The sequence below is a fragment of the Scyliorhinus torazame genome, chromosome 21 (genome assembly GCF_047496885.1).
Source record: "Scyliorhinus torazame isolate Kashiwa2021f chromosome 21, sScyTor2.1, whole genome shotgun sequence".
Classification (NCBI taxonomy): Eukaryota; Metazoa; Chordata; class Chondrichthyes; order Carcharhiniformes; family Scyliorhinidae; genus Scyliorhinus; species Scyliorhinus torazame.
This window is the reverse complement of record NC_092727.1, coordinates 56,978,112-56,997,029: the sequence shown is the minus strand read 5'-3', so window position 1 is coordinate 56,997,029 and position 18,918 is coordinate 56,978,112. Positions and strand designations below refer to the sequence as shown.

At 50.0% G+C, this 18,918-nt stretch overlaps 1 long non-coding RNA gene and 1 other non-coding gene across 2 annotated transcripts; one reads left to right on the top strand and one right to left on the bottom strand.

The window, feature by feature from the left end:
* Window positions 1–43: 43 nt before the first annotated feature.
* Window positions 44–17,013, top strand: LOC140397986 (uncharacterized). The gene is made up of 3 exons (XR_011937373.1): window positions 44–102; window positions 16,213–16,342; window positions 16,764–17,013. It is a non-coding gene; the product is annotated as an uncharacterized lncRNA (long non-coding RNA).
* On the bottom strand, window positions 6,489–6,594 carry LOC140398775 (U6 spliceosomal RNA). Its single transcript, XR_011937555.1, has one exon. It is a non-coding gene; the product is annotated as a U6 spliceosomal RNA (small nuclear RNA).
* Window positions 17,014–18,918: the final 1,905 nt, after the last annotated feature.

Here is an 18,918-nt window from a genome sequence, read left to right as displayed (position 1 = left end):
AGGGTCAGTACTGAGGGAGCGCCACCCTGTCGGAGGGTCAGTGCTGAGGGAACACTGCACTGTCGGAGGGTCAGTACTGAGGGAGCGCCGCACTGTGGGAAGGTCAGTACTGAGGGAGCGCCGCACTGTCAGAGGGTTAGTACTGATTGATCACCGCACTGTGGGAGGGTCAGTGCTGAGGGAGTACCGCACTGTCGGAGGCTTAGTACTGAGGGAGCGCCGCACTGTGTGAGGGTCAGTGTTGAGGGAGCGCCACACTGTCGGAAGGTCAGTACTGATGGAGCGCCACACTGTCGGAGGGTCAGTACTGAGGGATTGCCGCACTGTCGGAGGGTCAGGACTGAGGGAGCGCCGCACTGTCGGAGGGTCAGTACTGAGGGAGCGTCGCACTGTCGGAGGGGCAGTACTTAGGGAGCGTTGCACTGTCGTAGCGGCAGTACTATTCTATTATTCTATACTATTCTATTAGTCAACATCTTTTCCCAAAGGTAGGGGAGTCTAAAACTAGAGAGCATAGGTTTAAGGTGAGAGGGGAGAGATTCAAAAGGGCCTAGAGGGGCAATTTCTTCACTCAGAGGGTAGTGAGTGTCTGGAATGTGCTGCCAGAAGTACATAGAACATAGAACAATACAGCGCAGTACAGGCCCTTCGGCCCACGATGTTGCACCGAAACAAAAGCCATCTAACCTAGTAGTAGTAGAGGCGGGTACAATTGTGTCTTTTAAAAAGCATTTAGATAGTTACATGGGTAAGATGGGTATAGAGGGTTATGGGCCAAGTGCGGGCAACTGGGACTAGCTTAATGGTAAAAGCTGGGCGGCATGGACTGGTTGGGCCGAAGGGCCTGTTTCCATGCTGTAAACTTCTATGATTCTATGATTCTATGATCATCAAATTGAGCCTCCAGCAACAACAAATTCAGTTAGATGTTATAAGACCATAACACCATAAGACATAAGAGCGGAAGTAAGGCCATTCGGCCCATCGAGTCCACTCCACCCCCCCCCCCCCCCCCCCCCCCCCTCCTGGGTTGCTGCTGCTGCTGACCGACCTTCCTCTAACGCTCCATGAGATAGTCTAGGAACGGTTGCCACCGCCTGTAGAACCCCTGCGCAGACCCTCTCAAGGCGAACTTAATCCTTTCCAACTTTATGAACCCAGCCATGACGTTTATCCAGGCCTCCACGCTGGGGGGCTTCGCCTCCTTCCACATTGGCAAGATCCTTCGCCGGGCTACTAGGGACGCAAAGGCCAGAATGCCGGCCTCCTTCGCCTCCTGCACTCCCGGCTCGTCCACTACTCCAAATATTGCTAGCTCCCAGCTTGGCTTGACCAGGACTTTCGCCACCTGAGATATTGTTCCCCCCACTCCTCTCCAGAACCCCTCCAGTGCCGGGCATGACCAAAACATTTGGACATGGTTCGCCGGGCTCCCTGAGCACCTTCCACATCTGTCCTCTACCCCAAAGAACCGACTCAACCTCGCCCCCGTCAAGTGCGCTCTGTGAACCACCTTAAATTGTATCAGGCTGAGCCTGGCACACGAGGAGAAGTTAACCCTACCCAGGGCATCAGCCCACAGACATTCCTCAATCTCCTCCCCCAGCTCCTCCTCCCATGTACCCTTCAGCTCCTCTACCAGCGCTTCCCCCTCTTCTTTCATCTCCTGGTACATTGCCGACACCTTGCCCTCCCCGACCCATACACCCGAGATCACCCTGTCTTGAACTTCTTGTGCCGGGAGCAACGGGGATTCCCTCACCTGTCGCCTCACAAACGCCCTCACCTGCATATATCTAAAAGCATTTCCCGGGGGTATCTCAAACTTCTCCTCCAGTGCCCCTAGGCTCGCAAACGTCCCGTCAATGAACAGGTCCCCCATTCTTCCAATCCCCGCCCGATGCCAGCTCTGAAACCCCCCGTCCATCCTCCCCGGGACAAACCGGTGGTTACCCCTGATCGGGGACCACACCGAGGCTCCCATTGCACCCCTGTGCCGTCTCCACTGGCCCCAGATCCTTAGCGTTGCCGCCACCACCGGGCTTGTGGTATACTTTGACGGCGAGAGCGGCAGCGGTGCCGTCACCAACGCCCCCAGGCTCGTTCCTTTACAGGACGCCATCTCCATCCTCTTCCATGCTGCCCCCTCTCCCTCCATCACCCACTTGCGGATCATCGCCACATTTGCTGCCCAGTAGTAGTTCCCTAGGTTTGGCAGCGCCAACCCTCCTGGGTCCCTACTGCGTTCCAGAAACCCTCTCCTTACCCTCGGGGTCCTATTCGCCCACACAAACCCCATAATACTCCTACCTACTCTCTTAAAAAAGGCGTTGGTGATCACGATGGGAAGGCACTGAAACACAAAAAGAAACCTCGGAAGGACCACCATTTTGACCGACTGCACTCTACCCGCTAGCGAGAGCGGTAACATGTCCCATCTTTTGAAGTCCTCCTCCATTTGCTCCACCAACCTCGTCAGATTCAGTTTATGTAGGGCCCCCCAACTCCTGGCTATCTGGATCTCCAGGTACCGAAAGCTCCCCTCCGCCCTCCTCAGCGGTAGACCCCCTATCCCCCTTTCTTGGTCCCCTGCCTGTACTACAAAAAGCTCACTTTTCCCTACATTGAGCTTATAGCCCGAAAACTCCCCAAACTCCCTTAGAGTCTGCATGATCTCCACCATCCCCTCCATTGGATCCGCCACAGACAGCAACAGGTCATCCGCATAAAGCGACACCCGATGCTCTTCCCCCCCCTCGGACCACCCCCCTCCATTTCCTAGACTCTCTCAATGACATGGCCAAGGGTTCGATCGCCAATGCAAAAAACAGGGGGGACAGGGGGCACCCCTGCCTCGTCCCTCGGTACAGCTGAAAGTACTCCAACCTCCGTCGGTTCGTCACTACACTCGCCACCGGGGCTCTGTAAAGGAGCTTAACCCAAATGATAAACCCTCCCCCGAACCCAAACCTACGCAGCACTTCCCAGAGGTACTCCCACTCTACTCGGTTAAAGGCCTTCTCCGCGTCCATAGCTGCCACTATCTCCGTCTCTCCCTCCTCCGATGGCATCATTATCACGTTTAAGAGCCGCCGCACATTGGTGTTTAGTTGCCTGCCCTTTACAAATCCCGTCTGGTCCTCGTGGATCACCCCCGGGACACAGTCCTCGATCCTCGTAGCCAGCACTTTTGCCAGCAATTACACACATTGCAGTGGGTCCTTGTCCCACTTTAGGATCAAATAAATCGTCGCCTCCGACATTGTCGGGGGCAGGGTCCCCTCCTCTCTTGCCTCATTAAAGGTCCTCACTAGTAGCGGGACCAACAGGTCTACGTACTTCCTGTAGAACTCCACCGGGAACCCGTCCCGTCCCGGGGCCTTCCCCGCCTGCATGCGCCCCAAATCCTTGCTCAGCTCCTCCAACCCAATTGGTGCCCCCAAACCAGCCACCTCTTGCTCCTCCACCCTCGGGAATCTCAGTTGGTCTAGGAATCGTCTCATCCCCTCTTCCCCCGCTGGGGGCTGGGATCTGTACAGCTCCTTATCGAGGGCCTTGAATACCTCGTTTATTTTAGTCGCACTCCGCACCGTGGCTCCCCTTCCATCCTTGACTTCCCCCTATTTCCCTCGCTGCCATCCTCTTACGGAGCTGGTGTGCCAGCATCCGACTCGCCTTTTCCCCATACTCGTAGGTCGCCCCCTGCGCCTTCCTCCACTGTGCCTCTGCCTTCCCTGTGGTCAACAGATCAAACTCCGTCTGGAGATGTTGTCTTTCCCCAAGTAATCTCTCCTCAGGGGCCTCTGCGTATCTCCTGTCCACTCTTAAAATCTCCATCACCAACCTCTCCCTTTCCATGCCCTCTGTCTTCTCCCTATGAGCCCTGATGGAGATTAGCTCTCCCCTGATCACCACCTTCAACGCCTCCCATACCACCCCCACCCGCACCTCCCCGTTGTCGTTGGCCTCCAAGTAACTTTCGATGCACCCCCTCACCTTCCCACACACCACTTCATCTGCCAGCAGTCCCACATCCAGCCGCCACAGCGGGCGTTGGTCCCTCTCCTCCCCAAGCTCCAGTTCCACCCAGTGCGGGGCGTGATCCGAAACGACTATGGCTGAATGCTCCGTTCCCTCCACCCTCGGGATGAGCGCCCTGCCCAGGCTTTGTGCACGTGGGAGAAAAAAGAAAATTCCCTGGCCTGCGGCCTAGCAAACCTCCATGGGTCCACTCCCCCATCTGATCCATAAACCCCCTAAGTGCGCAAACACTCGGGCCCTCTTCACCAGCCCGTTCAGGCCCCTCACGTTCCACCTTATCGGTCGGATTGGAGGGGCTCTCACCCCCCAGTCCCGTGTCCGCGCCGCCCTCACCCTCCAGTCCCCCAGCCGGGAGACCCCCGCCCCGACCACCTCTTCTGTGTCCCATTCCCTTTCGGACAGTGCAGCAGCAACCCTTCCCCCCCCCTTCCCCCCTCCCCCTGCTAGACCCCTGTCTAGCTTTTTTGCTCCCCCCATATCACTCCCGTAAGTCAGCTGACACCTGCTGACCCCGGCTTCCCCCGCCGTCCCATTGACCTCCCAGTGTGGGAGTGTCCCAATCAGTGTGCGTTCCTCCATTCCCCTTCCCGCCTTTCTTCCCTAGCGCGGGAAAAACCCCGCGCTTTCCGAAGCCTACCCCGCCCCCTCTGGCGCAGCTCCTGTTGCGGCCTTGTCTCTCTCCCCCAGCCCATGTAACATTTCCTGCGTGTGATTGGCCCCCTGTGGACAACAACCATCACACATCAAACCCCAAAACAACCCCCCCACCCTCGCAAACCCTCAGTTAGAGTCCAACTTTTCGGTTTGTATGAAGATCCACGCCTCTTCAGGCGTTTCAAAATAATAGTGTTGATCCTTGTGTGTGACCCACAGTCACGCTGGCTGCAGCATTCCCAATCTCACTCCTTTCCGGTGCAACACCGCCTTGGCCCGGTTGAAACCCGCTCTCCTCCTTGCAACCTCCGTGCTCCGATCCGGGTATATTCGGATCTCTGCATTGTCCCACTTGCTGCTCCGCTCCTTCTTGGCCCATTTCAGGACCCTCTCTCTGTCCGTGAACCGGTGAAATCTCACCACCATCGCCCTTGGCAGCTCATTTGCCTTGGGCCTCCTCGCCAGCACCCGGTGTGCCCCATCCAGCTCCAGCGGCCTCGAAGGGGCCTCCGCGCCCATCATCGCCCCGAGCATCATGCTCGCGTATGCCCTGGCATCAGCCCCCTCCACTCCTTCAGGGAGACCCAGGATCCGCAGGTTCTTTCTCCTCGACCTGTTCGCCAGGTCTTCGAGTCTTCCCGCCCACCTCTTGTGCAGCGCCTTGTGCTCCTCCACTCTCACAGCCAGGCCCAAGATCTCGTCCTCACTCTCACTGACTCTTTTCTGTACCTCCTGGATCTTTACCTTGTGGGCCTTCTGGGTCATCCCTAGTCCTTCAATTGCCGACAACAGCATCTCCTTCCGCAGCTCCTCGAAGCAGCGCTTGACGAACTCCTGCAGCTCTGGCCCGCACTCCGCTTTGTCCCCAGCCACCGCCATTTTGCTTTTCTTCCCTCGCTTCTCCCGTTGCTCCAATGCCGCTTTATTGGCCTTTTCACTTCTGGTCCGGTCCATAAAGGTTGAAGGGGGCCCTCTCTCTTCCCTTCCCCACAGGTTGTCTTCAAAAAAATTTACGTTGGGGCTCCTCTAAAGAGCCCGAAAGTCCGTGATAGCGGGAGCTGCCGAATCGTGCAGCTTAGCTCCGCATAGCCGCAACCGGAAGTCCCTCCCTCAGGATTCCTTCACCTTAAGTTCCCTAATCAAGGCTGCCTCATTACACATCACCAAATCCAGAATTGCCTGTTCCCTGGTAGGCTGTCACAAGTTGCTCCAAAAAAGCATCTCTTAGACATTCCACAATTCCTTTTCTTGGGATCCACTACCAACCTGATTTTCCCAGTCCACCTGCATATTGAAGTCTCCATGATTCCTGATAGAAGTTTAGAAAATTATTAGGCGTATAGATAGGGTGAACAGTTGGAGGCTTTTTCCCAGGGCGGAAATGACAATTACAAGGGAGCACAAGTTCAAGGTGAGGGGAGAAAGTTTCAGTGGAGAGGTGAGGGTGGTGGTGGCCTGGAATGCACTGCCAAAAGAGAGGTGGTTGAGACAGATACGTTAGCAAACTTTGAGACTTATCTGGATAGGCATATGAACAGACGGGGTATAGAAGGGTACAGGCGATTGGTCTAGATGGGACACATGATTGGCGCAGGCTTGGAGGGCCGAAGGGCAGTATTGTTCTTTGTTGATTATTGCAATATTGCGTTTTTTACATGCCTATTCTATTCCCAAATTTATTTTCTGCCCCACATCCTGACTACTGCTTGGGGGCCTGGACATATCTCCCATCAGGGCCTTTTTACCTTTGTGATTCCTCAACTCTACCCACAGAGGTTCTATGACTTCTGATCCTATATCGCTCCTTGCTCTCGATTTAACTTCATTCCTTGCGCGGGGGCCATGCTAATCTTCTCCGTATCGTTTCAATTTTAGTATATGTGCTGCCGAAGCGAGCACAATGTGACTTAATTCCTTACTCTCAATGCAACCCTGACCCCCTTGCCCATCTGCCTGTCCTTTCGATTGAATGATATCCTTGTATATTTAGATCCCAGCCCTGATCTCCTTGCAGTCAAGTCTCTGTGATACTCACAACATTGCACCGGCAATTTCAATGTGCAACAAGCTCATTTACCTTGTTCCGTGTACTGCGCACATTTAGGAACAACACCCTCAATCCTGCATTGACCACCTCCCTCCTCACACTTGTCACCTTTTTTTGCTCTGCTTGAGTGTGATGTTGTTCTCTTAATTTTGTTCTGCATTTCCCCATTCGTTATGGCACCTTCTGAGCGAACACTCTGTTTCCCACCCCCCTGCCACACTAGTTTAAATCTTCCGAGTGATTCTAGCAAACCTCCCAGCAAGGATATTGGTGCCCTCCAGTTTAGATGCAACCCATCCTTCATGTACAGGTCCCATCTGTCCTGGAAAAGGTCCCAATGGTCCAGAAATCTGAAACTCTCCCTCCTACACTACCAGTTTAGCCACGTGTTTAGCTGCATAATCCTCCTATTTCTAGCCTCACTGGCATGTGGCACAGAGAGTAATTCTGAGATTACAGCCCTAGGCATCTGGCTTTTTAGCGAACGACCTAACTCCCTGAACTCTGACTGCAGGACATCATCACTCTTCCTGCCTATGTCATTAGTACCTATGTGTACTACAACCTCAGGCTGTTCACCCTCCCCTTCAGGGACATCCTTGACCCTGGCACCAGGGAGGCAACATACCACCCTCGAGTCTCTTTCACGTCTACAGAAGCACCTTTCTGTGCCGCTTACTATAGAGTCCCCTATAATTAATACTCTCCTGCATTTTGCCCTCCCCTGCTAAGCAATAGAGCCAGTTGTGGTGCCGCTGTTCTGGCTGCTGTATCCAAAACCAACAGTATCCAAAACGGTATACCTGATGGAGAGGGGGACAGCCACAGGGGATTCCTGTAATGACTGCCCTTCCTCGTGGTCACCCATCTGTCTGCCTGAACCTTGGGTGTGGCCATGTCTCTACAACTCCTATCTATGATGTTTTCCGCCACCTGCATGTTCCTATGTGCATCCAGTTGCTGCTCCAAATGAACCACGTGGTCTGTGAGGAGCTGCCATTGGTTACACTTCATGCAGACGGAGCAGACCGGAACGCTGGAAGCATCACGGATCTCCCACAGCTCACAGTTAGAGCATTGCACACGCTGAGTAACATTTATGCACTCGTTAATTAAATCAAAATAAATACTTAAATTATTATTGGATTAAGTAACACTTCTTCAGTGTTTTCCTCCCTCCCTACCTCTTTCCTCTAACCAAAAAAAAAAGGCAGTCACTGTAAGGATGCCAGCCGAGTATGGGTTAAGAGGGAGACTCGAGGACAGGTAGAAATAGAAAGAAGTTGAATCGTGATGTCACAGCCTACAGGTAAGTGATTGGCTGGTGACTGGAAAGTAGTCTTTCTTTTCCCTGAGGTGTTATCGTGCGGGGCGCAGTGGTTGCTGAGTGAGTGCTTGCTGACAAGGGGAGGAAATTTTTTAAAAACTTACTGTTGGGAGGTTCCAGCTGAATCCAATCGGAGTGAGGACAGAGTGACTGCTGGGTAAGTAGTAAAGATTTAAATTGTTTGCGCAGGCCCATAACAGCTGATTGCTGTTCTCGTGTGGGGCGCAGTGGTTGCTGGTTAAGTGTTTTATTTTTACCTGTATTTAAGTTGGGCAGTTTCTAAACCCTAGACACTACATTTGTAGTGTCCCCCACCCTTCCACCTCCTTTAACCTAAGGGGTAGAGTGACTAACAGGTAAGCTCTTTCTTTTTCTTTTTTTTATCTAGAGGTGATGGCAGGGAAGGCAGTGCAATGTTCCTCCTGCAGAATATTTGAGGTGAGGGACGCCGTCAGTGTCCCTGCTGATTTCACCTGTGGGAAGTGCACCCATTTCCAGCTCCCGTTAGGGAACTGGAGCTGGAGCTGGATGAACTTCGGATCATTCGGGAGGCAGAGGTGGTCATAGATAGTAGCTTCAGGGATGTAGTTACTCCGAAGAATAAAGATAGATGGTGACGGTGAGAGGGGCTGGGAGGAAGCAGTCAGTGCAGGGATCCTCTGTGGTCGTTCCCCTCAATAACAAGTACACCTTTTTGGACACTGTTGAGAGGGACGACCTACCAGGGGTAAGCCACGGTGAAGGGATCTCCAGCTCTGAGTGCGTCCCTGTGGCTCAGAAGGGAAGGAGGGAAATCAGGAGAGCAATAGTTATTAGGGACTCGATAGTTAGAGGGACAGATAAACGGCGGAAGAGACTCACGGATAGTATGTTGCATCCCGGGTACCAGGGTCCGTGACATCTCGGTCCGTGTTTTAAGAATCCTGAAAGGGGAGGGGGAGCAGTCACAAGTCGTGGTACACATCGTTACCAACGACATAGGTAAGAGAAGGGACGGGGATTTAAAACAGGAATTTAGGGAGCTAGGCTGGAAGCTGAGAGCCAGGACAAATCATGTTGTCATCTCTGGTTTGTTGCCGGTGCCACATGCTAGCGAGTTCAGGAACAGGGAGAGAGTGCAGATAAACACGTGGCTGCAGGGATGGTGTAGGAGGGAGTGTTTCAGTTACGTGGATAATTGGAGCACATTCTGGGGAAGGTGGGACCTGTACAGACAGGACTGTTTGCACCTGAACCAGATGGGCACCAATATCCTGGGAGGGAAATTTGCTACGGCTCTTCAGGGGGGCGGGGGTTTAAACTAATTTGTCAGGGGGCTGGGAAAACAAGCTGTAGTCCAGAAGCCAGTGTTGAGAGTAGTGAGATACTGAGGAGGGTATCAAGGTCGCAGGAGTGTACCGGCAGACAGAAAGGTGGGTTGAAGTGTGTCTACTTCAATGCATGGAGCATCCGGAATAAGGTAGGTGAACTTGGAGCGTGGATTGGTACTTAGTACTACGATGTTCTGGCCATTCCGGAGACATGGTTAGAACAGGAACAGGAATGGTTGTTAAAAGTTCCGGGGTACAGATGTTTCAGTAAGAGTAGGCAAGGTGGTAAAAGAGGTGGAAGAGTAGCATTGTTAATCAAGGATAGTTTAATGGCTGCAGAAAGGCAGTTTGAAGGGATCTGCCTACTGAGGTAATTTGAGCCGAAGTTAGAAATAGGAAAGGAGCGGTCACATTATTAGGAGTTTTCTATAGGCCCCCAAATAGTAATAGAGATGTGGAGGAAGAAATTGCAAAACAGATTATGGATAGGTGTGGAGGTCTCAGGGTAGTTGTCATGGGTGACTTTAACTATCCAAATATTGATTAAGACCCCTATGGGTCGAACAGTTCGGATGTGGCAGTTTTTGTACAGACTATGCAGGAGGGTTTCCTGACACAATATGTGGATAGGCCGACAAGAGGGGGGGCCACATTGGATTTGGTACTGGGTGATGAACCGGACCAAGTGTTAGATTTGTTTGTGGGAGAGCACTTTGGAGATAGTGACCACAATTCGGTGTCTTTCACTATTACAATGGAGAGGGATAGGGCCATACGACAGGGCAAGGTTTATAATTGGGGGAGGGGTAATTATGATGCGATTAGGCAAGAATTGGGGAGCATAAGATGGGAACAGAAACTGTCAGGGAAAGGCACAAATGAAAAGTGGAGCTTGTTCAAGGAATAAATAGTACGTATCCTTGATAGGAATGTCCCTGTCAGGCAGGGAGGAAATGGCCGTGTGAGGGAACCATGGTTCACAAAATAGGTTGAATGTCTTGTCAAGAGGAAAAAAGAAGAGTATGTAAGGATGAGAAAACAAGATTCAGTGGGATCGCTTGAGGGTTACAAGGTAGGAAGGAATGAGCTGAAAAAGGGCTGAGGAGAGCTAGGAGGGGGCATGAGAAGTCCTTGCCGGGTCGGATCAAGGAAAACCCCAAGGCTTTTTACTCTTATGTGAGAATTAAAAGAATGACCAGGGTGAGGGTAGGGCCGGTCAAGGACAGTAGTGGGAACTTGTGCATGGAGTCAGAAGAAATAGGAGAGGCGTTGAATGAATACTTTTCTTCAGTGTTCACAAAGGAGAGGGGCCATAATTTTGAGGATGAGAGTGTGATTCAGGCGGGTAGGCTGGAGGAGGTAGATGTTCGGAGGAAGGATGTATTAGCAATTTTGAAAAACCTGAGGGTCGACAAGTCCCCTGGGCCAGATGGGATATATCCAAGGATTTTTTGGGAGGCAAGGAATGAGATTGCAGAGCCGTTGGCTTTGTTCTTCGGGTCCTCGCTGTCCACGGGGATAATGCCAGAGGACTGGAGAGTGGCGAATGTTGTTCCTCTGTTCAAGAAAGCGAATAGGAATGAGCCTGGTATTTATAGGCCAGTTAGCCTTACTTCGGTGGTCGGGAAGATAATGGAAAAGGTCCTGAAGGATAGGATTTATGAACATTTGGAAAGATGCAGCTTAATCCGGGATAGTCAACACGGATTCGTGAAGGGTAGGTCTTGCCTCACAAATTTGATTGAATTCTTTGAGGAGGTAACTAAGTGTGTAGATGAAGGTAGAGCAGGTGATGTCATATACATGGATTTTAGCAAGGCTTTTGATAAGGTTCCCCATGGTCGGCTCATGAAGAAAGTAAGGAGGTGTGGGATAGAGGGAAATTTGGCCAATTGGATAAGTAACTGGTTATCACATAGAAGACAGAGGGTGGTGGTGGATGGAAAATTTTCAGACTGGAGACCAGTTACTTGCGGTGTACCACAGGGATCAGTGCTGGGTTCTCTGCTATTTGTGATTTTTATCAATGACTCGGAGGAGGGGGCTGAAGGGTGGGTCAGTAAATTTGCTGATGACACCAAGATTGGTGGAGTAGTGGATGGGATGGAGGGCTGTTGTAGGCTGCAAAGAGACATTGATAGGATGCAGAGCTGGGTGGAAAAATGGCAGATGGCGTTTAATCCTGATAAGTGCGAGGTGATTCATTTTGGTAGGAAAAATTTGAATGCGGATTACAGGGTCAATGGCAGTGTTCTGAGGAATGTGGAGGAACAGAGAGATCTTGGGGTTCATGTCCACAGATCTCTGAAGGTTGCCACTCAATTGGATAGAATCGTGAAGACGTTTTATAGTTAGCGTTTATTAACAGGGGGCTTGAGCTTAAGAGCCGCGGGGTTATGCTGCAACTATACATGACCCTGGTGAGACCACATTTGGAATATTGTGTGCAGTTCTGGTCACCTCATTATAGGAAGGATGTGGAAGCATTGGAAAGGGTGCAAAGGAGATTTACCAGGATGCTGCCTGGTTTGCAGGATAGGTCTTATGAGGAAAGGTTGAGGGAGCTAGGGCTTTTCTCTTTGGAGCGGAGGAGGATGAGAAGCGACTTAATAGAGGTCTATAAGATAATGAGGGGGATAGATAGAGTGAACGTTCAGAGACTATTTCCTTGGGCAGCACAGCAGCATTGTGGATAGCACAATTGCTTCACAGCTCCAGGGTCCCAGGTTCGATTCCCGGCTTGGGTCACTGTCTGTGCGGAGTCTGCATGTTCTCCCCGTGTGTGCGTGGGTTTCCTCCGGGTGCTCCGGTTTACTCCCACAGTCCAAAGATGTGTGGGTCAGGTGGATTGGCCACGCTAAATTGCCCATAGTGTCCAAAATTGCCCTTAGTGTTGGGTGGGGTTACTGGATTATGGGATACGGTGGAGGTGTGGACCTTGGGTAGGGTGCTCTTTACAAGAGCCGGTGCAGACTCGATGGGCCGAATGGCCTCCTTCTGCACTGTAAATTCTATGATTATATGATGAGGGGATAGATAGAGTGGACGTTCAGAGACTATTTCCTCGGGTGGATGTAGCTGTTACAAGGGGGCATAATTATAAGATTCAGGGTGGGAGATATAGGAGAGATGTCCGAGGTAGGTTCTTTACTCAGAGTGTAGTTAGGGTGTGGAATGGACTGCCTGCTGTGATAGTGGAGTCGGACACTTTAGGAACTTTCAAGCGGTTATTGGATAGGTACATGGAGCACACCAGAATGGCAGGGAGTGGGATAGCTTGATCTTGGTTTCGGACAATGCTCGGCACAACATCGAGGGCCGAAGGGCCTGTTCTGTGCTGTACTGTTCTATGTAACAATTAACTATCTGGCCCTGGTGCTAGATTTGTATTGTAAAATTAAATGCGAAATACTAATCTCTGCTCTCAGGTTTAGTTACATCTACCTAGTTAATTAATTAGTTTTAATTAGTTTTTTCAGTGTTTTTTTTTCAAATTTAATAGATTTTTAAATTTAACAGATTGACCAGCCAATCAGATCACAGCTTTACTGTGATGTCACTTCGATATTTTCCCCCCACAATTTGAAAAGGGCTTTATATCACTTACCTCCGCAGGATTCTCTCTGGATTACAAAGCCAGAAGAAAGAAAACAAAATAAAAGGGAAAAAGCACCTCCTCTCACTCTTCACCAATTACCACACTGCTCCAAATGGCCAAGTTTCAATCCTCACCCAGACTTTCTCACTCAGGCTGTCTCTACTTCATGTGCGCAAAACGTACTGAGTGTGCGCTTTATGTCTCTCTCATGCATATCCACATCTACACAACATCCTCAGGCAGTTCATTTCGGATCCAAATCACTTGTTTTTTGTGATAACTCTCATGAGGAATCACTTATCGATCTCCATGTGGGGCTTGTGGAGTACGAACATAAGAACATAAGAACTAGGAGCAGGAGTAGGCAATATGGCCCCACGAGCTGCTCCACCATTCAGTGAGATCATGGCTGATCTTTTGTGGACTCAGCTCCACTTTCCCGCCTGAACACCATAAGCCTTTATTCCTTTATTCTTCAAAAAACTATCTATCTTTATCTTAAAAACATTTAATGAAGGAGCCTCTACTGCTTCACTGGGCAAGGAATTCCATAGATTCACAACCCTTTGGGTGAAGAAGTTCCTCCTAAACTCAGTCCTAAATCTACTTCCCCTTATTTTGAGGCTATGCCCCCTAGTTCTGCTTTCACCCGCCAGTGGAAAAAACCTCCCCGCATCTATCCTATCTTTTCCCTTCCTAATTTTATCTGTTTCTATAAGATCCCCCCCCCCCCCCCGCATCCTTCCAAATTCTAACGAGTACAGTCCTAGAATATACTCTCTCCTCGTAATCCAACTCCCTCAACTCTGGAAATAACCTAGTGAATCTGCTCTGCACAGCTTCCAGTGCCAGTATGTCCTTTCTCAAGTAAGGAGACCAAAACTGAACACAATACTCCAGGTGTGGCCTTATTAACACCTTATACAGTTGCAGCATAACCTCCCTCGTCTTAAACTCCATCCCTCTAGCAATGAAGGACAAAACTCCATTCACCTTTTTAAACACCTGTAGCACCTGCAAACCAACTTTTTGCGACTCTTGCACGAGGGCACCCAGGTCCCTCTGCACAGCAGCATGTTTTAATATTTTATCATTTAGATAATAATCACTTGTGCTGTCATTCCTACCAAAATGGATAACCTCACATTTGTCAACATTTTATTCCATTTGCCAGACCCGAGCCAATTCACTTAAACTATCCAAATCCCTTTGCAGACTTCCAGTAGTCTCTGCACCTTTTGCTTTACCACTCATCTTAGTGTCGTCTGCAAACCTGGACACATTGCACTTGGTCCCCAACTCCAATCAACTATGTAAATTGTGAACAAGTGTGGGCCCAACACTGATCCCTGAGGGACACCACTAGCTACTGATTGCCAACCAGAGAAACACCCATTACTCCCCACTCTTTGCTTTCTATTAATTAACCAATCCTCTATCTATGCTACTTAACGCCATACTTACTTTACCCTTAACGCCATGTATCATCATCTTATGCAGCAACTTTTGTGTGGCACCTTGTCAAAAGCTTTCTGGAAATCCAGATATACCACATCCATTGACTCCCAGTTGTCTACCGCACTGGTAACCTCCTCAAAATATTCCACTAAATTAGTTAGGCACGAGCTGTCTTTTCTGAATACACCCCTGTATGCTTCACCCGATGTCGGTATTTATGTTGTTGCATTGTGGACCTTGCGTTGCCTTATTATGTATTTTCTTTTATTTCCTTTTCTTTTCATGTACTTAATGATCTGTTGAGCTGCTCACAGAAAAATACTTTTCACCGTTCCTTGGTACACGTGAAAATAAACAAAATCCAAATCCAATCCAATCCAATGATCCCATGCTGCGTCTGTCCAATGGGACAATTTCCAACCAGATGCCTTCTTTCTTGATAGATTCCAGCATCTTCCCTGCTACCGAGGTTAAGCTAACTGGCCTATAATTACCATGGTATGTGTTCCCATGGTAACGGGTGGCGGCCCACCAAGCATTGCTGACCCCTTTAAAAGCCATCACAGACCAGACCGGGGTCCTGTTAGTCCCGGGCTGGGGCACATGTTTTGTACGTTGAGAATCATAGAATTTACAGTACAGAAGGAGGCCATTCGGCCCATCTAGTCTACACCCGCTCTTGGAAAGAGCACCCTACCCAAGCCCACACCTCCCCCATCCCCATAATGCAGTAACCCCACCCAACAATAAGGACAATTTTGGACACTAAGGGCAATTTAGCATTGCCAATCTGCCTAACCTGCACAGCTTTGGAATGTGGGAGGAAACCGGAGCACCCGGAGGAAACCGATGCAGACACGGGGAGAACATGCAGACTCCGCACAGAGAGTGACCCAAGCCGGGAATCAAACCTGGACCCTGGAGCTGTGAAGCAATTGTGCTAACCACTATGCTATCGTGCTGCCCACGTGTGGCTTTACTTTTGAGCTCACAATAAATCTGTTTGAACCTTCCCCTTTGTGACTCCTGGATTATTACATTTATATTCCAAAATCTTTTCCTCAGGTTGACTTTAGTTGTTTTGCCTATCACTTTGAATCACTGTCCTCTGGTTCTTGACCCTTCCCCCAATGGGAACAGCTTCTCTCTATTTACTCCAGTGTCTCTCATGATTTTGAACATATCTCACAAATCTCCTCTCAACCTTCTCGTCTGCAAAGAGAACATCCCCATATTCATCAATCCTTGTCACTGAAGTCCCTCATCCCAAGAGCTAATTTCCTGAATATTGTTTGCACTCTCCCTAAATTCTTCACATCTGTATTAACCCTCAAGAGACCCACATGGATGACCCGATTGACCGTGGAGTACGAGCTCATCCAATATCAGCTGGGGCTCATAGAATCAACCCTTAAAAGTCGGCCTGGATTGGGACCGACATGATCGGTAGTCCCAGTTGGGATCTATGTGTTGTAATTCAATGGCAGCCTCTTTATTTTTTTCTTGATTTCGAGAAACCAATATTTTCCAATTATGGGGCAATTTAGAGTGGCCAGTTCACCTACCTTGAACATCTTTTTGGGTTGTGGGGGTGAGACCCATGCAGACACAGGGAGAATGTGCAAACTCCACACGGACAGTAACCCAGGGCCGGGATCGAACCCGGGTCCTCGGCGCTGTGAGGCAGCAGTGCTAACTACTGCGCCACCCTGCTGCCCCCAAGTTCCAGCCTACTCTTTTGGTTATAAATAAACCTCCATTTGAATCACCTTCGCAGATATCCTGAGCTTTAATACTGGCGACGAGGAAAAAACTATGGCTGGTGATTCTGGACATTTGGACCGCACCTAAATTCCTCAGCACGGAAGCGAGGTTGGATAAAATGAAAAGCACTGCTTTTGGCTCAGGTATGGAAGGTTGGACCAGTATGATGAACGGATGTGATATTTCCTCCAGGGAAATGCTATGTTAGGAGCCAACTGACAAAAAATAATACTCCTGACTGCCTGCAGGGTCCCAACTTTCAGTGTGATCAAAAGCCTTACCTCACCGGCAGTTCCAGATTCAAAGTTGTTTAATGAATTTGTAGAACTTTTTGCAAACCATTTTGACCCTAAACCGTCAGTGATCGCGCATAGTTACTGGTTCAACACGGCCAGGGTGTCATGTGAGAGTACCTTTAAGAAATGGGTGTTTAAGAAATGTACCTTTAAGAAATGGAGCTACTCATGTGACTGGAGTGATGTCAGAGTGTGGGTGGAGCTGAGCTCTACTTCTGCTTTTTAGTTTCAGTTTGAGAAAAAGCTTGAGTGTGTCTGTGTTTTTCAGTGAGCTGCATCTGGAGTTAAAACAAAGGGCTGTACGGTTGATCTCTGCCATCCAAAGACTATCTATGGATCATTCGGTGAACCCAGAATTGTAACAGGTCTCAGTATTGAATGTAAACCTAATGTGCTCCTGTTTGAAGGTTTGTGAACGTCTTTTGAATGTTAAAAGGACAGCTTACAGGGTTACCTAAGGTTGTATTCTTTGGGGTGTATTTGATTTACTGGTTGCTAAGATGTTCACTGTTTGTTTTAGAAAGGTTAACTTGAGTTCATAGAATAAACATTGTTTTGCTTTAAAAAATACTTGTCCAGTTTCTGCTGTACCACACCTGTAGAGTGGGCCGTGTGCTCCCCATACCACAATCTATTAAAAGTTGTGGGTCAGGTGAACTCCATGATACCCTTTGGGGTTCTCTAAACCCTGACTCATAACAAGGGGAACCCCGGGGAATCGGTCGTGGAATTTCTGACGCACCTTTCCAAGCTGGCTGAGCATTGTCACTATGACCCATTCCCCACACCCCCCCTATACATGTTACGAGACTGTCTGGTGTGTGGCATTAATAGCATGGCGACCCAGCAGAAATCGTTGACGGAACCATCGTTGGATTTAAAGAGGACCATGGATGGTACGGTGGCACACTGGTTAACACTGGTGCTTCACAGAGCCAGGGACCCGATTCCAACCTCGGGTGACGGTCTGTGTGAAGTCTGCATGTTAAATTTCCCCTTAGTTTTCAAAGGTGAATTGGGATACAGGGTTACTGGGACAGCCCTTGGTAGGGTATTCTTTTGGATGGTCGGCGCAGACGTGAAGGGCCAAATGGCCTCGTTCTGTACTGCAGGTATTCTGAGATTCTATGATTCTGTGATGTGGAAAAGGGATCCAGTGACTCCAGGGATCCATGAACTTTGACGTACATAGTGTTGGACAACCCCCCATTCCATTAAGTAATCCCCCTGCACACACACCCTCCCCCCCCCCCCCCCCGCTTCCCCCACCCAAGAGCACAGCCTTTCGCAGCCAGTCACCACCTGAGCAGCGTCATGTTGTCATGCTCAGACCCATTCGCCAAGAACCTCTGCAGCCCGACGGGACATTTCCCCTGAGGCCAGACTCGTAATGGTGCTGTGCTTGTGTTCACAGGAACTGTGGGTTTCAGAGGTACCAGAATTGACACAACTACCCGAGCCAGGGCATTGCACATTGCCCAGCCTGATGAGGATATTTGCATACAAATAAATTGCATTACGGCACCAAACGTAGCCCCAATCAAGATAGACATCCAGATGAACAGCCAATCGTTGGATATGGAAATCGATCCGGGGGCTGCTATCTCAGTCACTGGACAACAGACATTCCGGAAAGTTAGTTTGGGGACCCAGCACCTGGGCCTGAAGGACATTAAGGCACAGCTGCCCCCCTATAACGGAGAACCATTAACAACTATTGGGACAACGATGATCCCGGTTACCGACTGACAACAGTCAGTTTGACTGCCACAGGTAGTGGTGCAGGGTCTCGAACCCAGTCTTCTCAGTCTCTTCTGGTTACAGAGACTTCACCTAGATTGACAACAGATCTTTAGAATGGGCACAGGTGGAACGTATGAGGTTCTGGGAAAAAAGTCGGAAGGTTTCGGGAAGATAAAGGGGGCTGCAGCTAAATTTACGTTGACCCGAATGCTCAACCCAAGTATTTCTGGGCCTGCTCAGTCCCATATGCCCTGCTGTCAAATGTGGATGACGAGCTGAGCCAGCTAGAGAACGTCACGATTATTCCGCCAGTCCAATTTGCAGAATGAGCAGCACCAGTGGTCCTGAAGCAGCTTGTGTGGCGACTGGGCAGCACGGTAGCACAAGTGGATAGCACTGTGGCTTCACAGCACCATGGTCCCAGGTTCGATTCCCCGCTGGGTCACTGTCTGTGCGGAGTCTGCACATTCACCCCGTGTCTGCGTGGGTTTCCTCCGGGTGCTCCGGTTTCCTCTCACAGTCCAAAGACGTACAGGTTAGGTGGATTGGCCATGCTAAATTGCCCTTAGTGTCCAAAAATGTTAGGAGGGGTTATTGGGTGACGGGGATAGGGTGGAAATGCGGGCTTAAGTGGGTCAATGCAGACTCGATGGGCCAAATGGACTCTTTCTGCACTGTAT